Below are 7,583 nucleotides of genomic sequence, written 5' to 3'. Positions count from 1 at the left end.
ATATCCAATAAAAATTCCAATGACACTCGTTTCTTCCAATTTATGTCTCAAGTTTCCTGGAATAAGAGAGTAACAGACAGAACCAAACACTCTTAAGTGTTTAATTCCAGGTTTCCTTCCACTGAACTTCTCAAAAAGTGTTATATTTTCCAATGCTTTGTAGGACATCAATTAAGCAAATAAACAGTTGTAATCACAGCTTCACCCTAAAAATTATAAGGAAGGCCTTTCTCATGGATCATGCATTTAGTCATCTCCACTATGGTTCTGTTTTTCCTCTTTGCAACTCCATTCTGTTGTGGAGAGTATGCAACAGTGAGTTGCCTCTCCAAACCCAAGGCTTCATAGAATTGTTCAAATTCCTTTGAGATGAACTCCCCTCCTCTATCTGTTCTCAATTTCTTCACAAAGTAGCCACTTTGAAGTTCCACCATAGCCTTGAATTTCTTAAATACATGGAAGACATCTGACTTATGTCTCAAAAGATATATCCATCACATCCTTGAGTAGTCATCAATGAATGTAACAAAGTATCTATTTCCACTTATTGTTGATGTTTGCATAGGACCACACACATCCGAATGTATAAGCTCCAATGGCATACTAGCTCTCCAAACTGATCCCTTGGAAAATACTCCCTATGATTCTTCCCAAATGCACATCCTTGACACACACCTTCAATGTCATGCATTTCAGGTAATCCAAGAACCATATCATGCTCCTACAATTGTTTCAGACTTCTATAATTCAGATGACTAAACCTTTTATGCCACATTGTACTACACTGATGCACATTAGTTTTCAGTACCAATTGATCATTTGATTTGAATACAAGTGGAAAGCATATATTCCCCTTTTGCTTCACACTAACCACTAAATTTGTCAGAGTTCTATCATCAAAAAATACCCATGTTCAGAAAATACCCATGTTCAGTCATCTGTCCAACACTGAGTAGGTCCTCTGCCAATCCAAGTATTAACATAACTTCTTTTATGTACCTCTTTCCCTTATCAGTATCAATAACCAAAGTTCCTTTGCCTTTCACATCAACCAGAACCCTTGTGCCAACTTGCATTTTTGCCTGAACACTTCTATCAATGTCCACAAGTAACTCCTCCCTGGAAGTCATATAATTACTGCACGCACTGTCTATATATCAGGCTTCACTCACAGCTTTCACTTCAATTGATTGCTTAACCATGAAAAGATTTCCAGGTTCTCCCATCTTGTTTGTAAGATTCCTTTGCTTTCCCACTTTATTCGCAAAATTCCCTTGCTGAATATTCTTGTTAAGATTGCAAACCCTGGCAATATGACCAAGTTTTCCACACTTGTGACATTTAATCTTCCCTTTCAGCCACCATTCTCCATAGTGAAGTCTATCACAGTATTTACAAGCACCTCCAGTGTTATTAGTTTCATTTCTCACCCCTGGAGTAAATCTGTTAGTCCACTGCTTCCCTTTGAATTTGAAATTCTTTTGAGATTTTAATCCACCAGTATTGGTAAGTTGATTACCAAATTTACTGTTCTTACATGAAATATCTAAGCTAGCAAATGTACGTTCAGTGCTATTCTATTCATGTCTAGTTAATCTCAGTTCATACCCTTTCAGAATGGCAACCACATCTTGTGCATCAATTACATCAATATCTTTAGTATTTTCAATAACATAAGCAATACTATCATATGATTTAGGTAAACTGATTAACAACTTTTGCACAATTCTTTGATTACTAAGATCTTCACCATAACTTTTCATCTGATTTATCAAATCACACAACCTAGCTAGATATGCAGCTAGAGATTCACTTTCACCCATACGAGTATACTCAAAATCACGACGAAGACCTTGTAATTTCACAGATCGTACCTGTTTATCTCCTACGAACTCTTGCTTCAGAATATCCCAAGCTGCCTTCGCAGTTTCGAGAGTTGCAATCCGTGGGAAAATTTGATCCGATACTACTCCTTGAATGATTCCAAGAACCCTCGCATCCTTGACCAAATTTTCACGATACAATTTCATCTCCGCCGCTTCTATCTCACCCTCCACCTTCGCTGGAGGAAGAAAACCCATCTCAACAATGCTCCACAGCTCGTGAGATCGGAAAATTGTTTTCATTCGAATTTGCCAGAGATCGAAGTTCTCTCCGTTGAATATCGGAGTGCGAAGCTCTCCTCCACCAGACCCAGCCATGTTAGACTAAGATCTCACCTCTCACTCTCACTGATTTTCTCTGCAACGAAATGTTGCTAGAATGAACCCTCACAAAATCGACGTCCAGAAATTCAGACCCAACTAGGCTCTGAGGCCATGCTAGTGTTAAACGAATTTTACTCTATCTCTGTGAGCCGTGACTCACAAATACTTTCTGAGAATGGAATGAAATTTAGTACACAAATGAAGAAGATGATGCAAAAGAGAGAGAGAGAGAGAGAGAGAGAGAGAGAGAGAGAGAGAGAGCAGAGAATATGACTTTGATAATGCTTCTTTCACACACTGTTTATCATTCCACTGAGAGTGAGAGAGGAATAGTCTCTCTCCTCTTAACTGCAATTACATTTTAACTTTGGCAGTATTCAAAATTACATCCAAGCAATCCTAGCCATCCATCTTACATCCTATGAGATGAAGACACATGTACACTCACTTGTTTAAGACCTATGAGACTTTGATAAGAAAGCATACACACAATTTAGTTAATCATCCTAGCAATATGAGCTAGAAATACAACTGCCACATCATATCACAATTTACACTCTATCATTTTTGCTTGTGATCTCTAAGAACTGGACTGATTAGATTAATTTGATTCCGTATGAGGATTCTCGAGAAGATGGATTGAGTAACTGGTTGAAACAACAAAGATGGAGAAACCAGCTTGCATATACTTGTTCTTGAATTAAACAGATTGAGCAAGAATGCATGTTCAAAACCCTGCACGGAACATGTGAATATTATGAGATATAGCTCTCTTCGTATGGTACTCAGTCGGTTTGGATGAATAAGGGAAACAAACCTCAAGGGATCCTCTCTACATAATCACATTGCCAACTGGATGAACTGAAAAATGCACAGAAAGCGTTTTCCGAATGATTTGCTCGAACTTAGACATCCATATCTGCAGTTTTGTAATTTCTGAATTAATGTTAGAGATATGTTGGTTGAATGAAACAGACAAAAACCTAAGAACTATGATCCCAAATGTGTCTGGACCTTAAAACTTAGCCGGAATTCAAGCTGCTAGGAAAAAAAAAACTAAGAATATGCTATATAGGAACAACAAAACCTTCTTCCACTTAGTGAGGTCGCCTGTATGAATCTTACAACACCACTGCGCTTGGTTTTGTGCCAAGTCTTGTGTTAGCTCCAAGTACTCCATGAATCCTAGAAGGCCAATGCATGCACTCGGCAGTGTGTATAATATACCTTCTATATGCTATACAGAAGGTACTAAAATTGTAGTGTAATCTTGTATAAGGATGCACTTGTATGCGAGTTCATGCCGCAGTGGATGGGGAAATTAGGATTCAGGTACATAAATAAGCTGAACCACACATTGACTACTTCTTATTATTCTTAGCTTCCCATGAATATCTCAAAAGCGTCAACTACAAGTTATACAGTTAATGACACTCAGCAAAATGAAGACAACATGTATCTGAATCTAAATAAGGCAAAGAGAGCTCACACGACCGATATCTGATCACTACTCCATACGTGTACACCTTGCTGCTGAGATTAAGATTCATACCTGCTAGAATCAATGTATTAAAACACAAAACCAAAACAAACCAGAAACAAGAGTTAAAACACAATTGAAATGCCCTGTAATTCGGTTCAAGTGAAGTAGTTTCCAGGAGGAGTGAAAACGAAGGATGACTTTAAGCTTAAACAAACCTTGAGTAGTTTGAACAATTGATGATGGAAATCCAAAAATCGGTTCTTCCAAAGAAATCAATGCCTCTTCCGCATGTCCAGATGCAGTATCAACAAACGATAGCAGAAGCACAAACTCGACACCAACGTTGAATTCCTGTTCACAAGAAAAGTTAGCGTTCCTTTCTATATTTCTTTTACACCCAAAAACCAAATACATAAAACATATGGACATATTTGGATGGAATCAGATTTAAAAGGTTGATCCTAACCAAGTTGGTTAAAATGGGGCATTAGAACTTAAATGAACAAGATGTAGAATATGTGGTCTCCATAGCATTTCACTCGATAAGACTCGGTTGTTGTTGTATTATAAATAAAACCAAAATAATTAATGACGTCGCTTCAGACCTCTCCTTTGCGGAATATTGGAACGATATCATTTTCTACTTCAGATTGGTAGTGGACATTAAGCAATTCCTGTGTATGTAATAAATTTCAGTCCAATAAGTTGAAAAAAAAAATGGAGAAATTAGGTTCTCATCCTTTCTTTTGCTATTTCATTGATTAAAATCCTATTCCTTTTCAATTTTTGATGAAGGTCCTTGGGTATTAATAACATTATTAATTATTTCAATAATAAATATTTTTTTATTTCTAAATATATTCAATTAATGTTAAAAATGTTACAATTAGTATATTTATATTTATGACTACATTTTTTATCATATATTTTTAGTTTTAGTTTGTACCCATTTTTAATTTGTAATTCTTTTTTAATTTGTACCAATTTTCTTTTTAGTTTTAATTTGCACCCATATATTAATTTCTTTTTGTGCCCATATTTTTTAAAGTTTATTTGTATTTGTACCCATATATTTTTTTTATTTGTACTTTTTATTTTGCTAAATGTACCCATGCTAATTATATGTACCCATTCATGTAAAACTTTTTAATCTTAAAATGTACTCATTCTTAAATATACCAATTTGTTATATGTAAAATGTACCATTTTTTTATATAAAATCTATTCAATTTTTTTTTCTAATCCATTTTTAAACTTATATGGATACATTCTTTTTTCTTTGATTTTAAATTGTATCCATGTCAAGTTTAATCGAAGAAATTTACTAATGTTATTAAGCCTAGTATCTTCTTTTTTTGTGATTTTGAAGAATGTACCCATGTTTTGATACAATAAATTTTTTCGTTAATTTTGATGATACCCATGTTTATATATATTGTGACAGCCCATCCCGAAATATTTTATCGATGGTGTGAAATGACTTTTATGCCCTTGAGCGTTGAGTTGTGTGCGTGTAAAAGGGCTAAGGTTTTGGACCAATCTAGTTTATTCCTAAGTTTTGGAACTTAAGTTAATTGTCTTTGTTGTTGTTTTGTAGCCCAAAGCTGGACCACACACACCCAAACTCGTTGACCTCTCTCTCTCTCTCAGAATTTTCTTCCATTTCCGTACAATTGTACGGTTGACCTCTCAACGAGCTTCACCAAGCACGGATCGAGGCTGTGAAGGTGACTTTCGTACTCCTTTCAAGTTCAGGAGTCGAGCAATACTTTTGGTTAGACGTGAGGCCCTCGAAAACCCGAGAACCAGGAAACCCCCGAAGAGGTGCACAGTGACTTGACGTGATCGCGAAGGTTTCAGGTAGTTTTGAGACTTAAGAAAGTTCTATTCTTGCTTTTCTAGCACGTGGGATCAATTTTGGAGTGGTTTTGACGTTAGAACTCTCAGATTTAGTGAGTTGCAGGGGTGGCCAGATTATCGTGATTTTTCCAGCGAGATTCCTTGACTTTTAGGACCTAAAAGTGGTAAGGTTTTGTGTGACAGCCCATCCCGAAATATTTATTTTCGACGGCATGAAATTACTTATATACCCTTGGACGTTTTGTGTGGTGGTGTGGTAGGTTAGATTTTGGACCAATTAGTGCTAAGTCCTATTATTTTGGAACCAATTAGGACTTAGATGGTATTTTCTTTGGTTTTGGTTGGGTGACCCACGTGGACCACACACACACACACTCTTTCCCGTTGACTCTTTCTCTTCCCTTTCGGATTTCTTCTATCTTCCGTACAAGTTGTACGGACAACCTTAAAGCTTCACTTCCCGTCACGGATCAAGGTCGTAGTTACCATCATCATCTTCATCTCATCGTCACAAGCTTAACCATACCCTTTTCTGGTCGTGAAACCTTCGAAACCCGAGAACCCGAGATACTCAGTTTTGGTGCACTGTTCATGCACATGTAAATGTGAAGGTTTCAATGGTTTTTGAGCTTCTAGGAAGCTTTATGACTTCTCCACGAAGCTCGGAGAAGAAAAACGAGGTGAATTGGACGTCGGGAAGTCGAGATCGAAGAGTTCAAAGTTTGGTCGGATTATCGAAGGATCTCTGATGAATTCTCAAGAATTTCAGGTCCCAAAATTGGTAAGGTTTTGTTCCTTATGTTGTAAGCTTCATTTAGGTGAAGATTTCATGGAATTTGGTGCAATAATGAGAGAGATATGAGGTTTTACATATTTTTCCAGTTTCCGGCGGACGGCGACGGCAACGATGATCGGTAAAGCTAATCGGATATGAAGATAGAATATTCTATCAAAGTTGATGGAATATTCTGACGCCGTCAGGTAGATTTAACGGTTTCTGTTGCTTTTTCATGGAATATTCCTAACGGCAGTTAGGATTCCGTCACGGTTACCTGTGCGTGGAGGCACGTCTGGCAGTGCCCTTGGCCGCGCGTGGCGGTGCTTAGGGCGTTGGAAAATTTTTCTAAAAATATAGGGATGTTCGTGAGGTTGTGTAGATCACGTTGGTATATTCAAACATCTCATTTGAGCAATGTATGAGAAATTATTAACTAGTTTTATCTATGTGCTTTAAATAACGTTTATTCAGTTATTTTGCATATAGGTGAGACATATCCTGAGGACGAGCGTAGTCAAGGGTGACTCGGGGGCTACGACTCTTCGACATACCAATGAGTGGGCTTTTGGTTTTCAGTATATATTTATATACTTGATATTTTCCCAAAAAATGTGTTTAAGTGAAAGTATGCTTTGAAATGCCATGCATATAAATTTATATTCAGCATATGAATTAGTATATGATGCATAATATGAATTGGTGATGTGGACGCTCAGGTAAGTACCATGTGAGTTATGTTTTGTTATATGATATATTGATAATGGGAGACATGATTGAGAGCTCATAAACCTGCACCCCGGGTGATTATGATTTAGTCAGAGATATGGTACATGCCTATTTATGATGTCACCTCCCGCACCATATGCTCACATTGAATCCAATTTAGGTGCACAGTCTTATCGTATAGACCATTATAGGTGGTTTCAACTCGTAAGTGACTAGCGATTTATCACACAACTATCATGAGAGCGTAGCATTAAGCATAACTATATTACACCCAGTCTTGTCGTACAAATCCTTATAGTGGTTCCGACTTGTGTGTAGTGTCGTGCCGTATAGGTCACTTATGGTGACTCCGACTAGATTGACTAATGAGCTATGAATTCAGTCGTACAGACCTCTACAGCGGTTTTGGCTAATATGTTATTTTCCATGAATTTATTTTCACCTGAGTTACTTATTCTGTTTTATATTTTTGGCATGGCATACTTATGAATATGGATATGTGAAGTATGATTTGAATATATATTATATT

General features: G+C 37.0%; 1 long non-coding RNA gene across 5 annotated transcripts; it reads right to left on the bottom strand.

The window, feature by feature from the left end:
• Positions 1–2,477: 2,477 nt before the first annotated feature.
• Positions 2,478–4,244, bottom strand: LOC126598687 (uncharacterized). Of its 5 annotated transcripts, none has more exons than XR_007614931.1 (4): positions 4,157–4,244; positions 3,906–4,041; positions 3,025–3,759; positions 2,478–2,942 (listed from the first exon to the last, which is right to left on the bottom strand). It is a non-coding gene; the product is annotated as an uncharacterized LOC126598687 (long non-coding RNA). The 5 variants fall into 5 exon arrangements; XR_007614930.1 differs by lacking the exon at positions 4,157–4,244 and having other exon boundaries at positions 3,025–3,143; positions 3,295–3,759; positions 3,906–4,150; XR_007614929.1 differs by lacking the exon at positions 4,157–4,244 and having other exon boundaries at positions 3,025–3,126; positions 3,295–3,759; positions 3,906–4,150.
• Between the last annotated feature and the right edge of the window lie 3,339 nt (positions 4,245–7,583).

Source organism: Malus sylvestris, chromosome 14 (genome assembly GCF_916048215.2).
Source record: "Malus sylvestris chromosome 14, drMalSylv7.2, whole genome shotgun sequence".
Taxonomy (NCBI): domain Eukaryota; kingdom Viridiplantae; phylum Streptophyta; class Magnoliopsida; order Rosales; family Rosaceae; genus Malus; species Malus sylvestris.
This window is presented reverse-complemented; position numbering and strand designations above follow the sequence as displayed.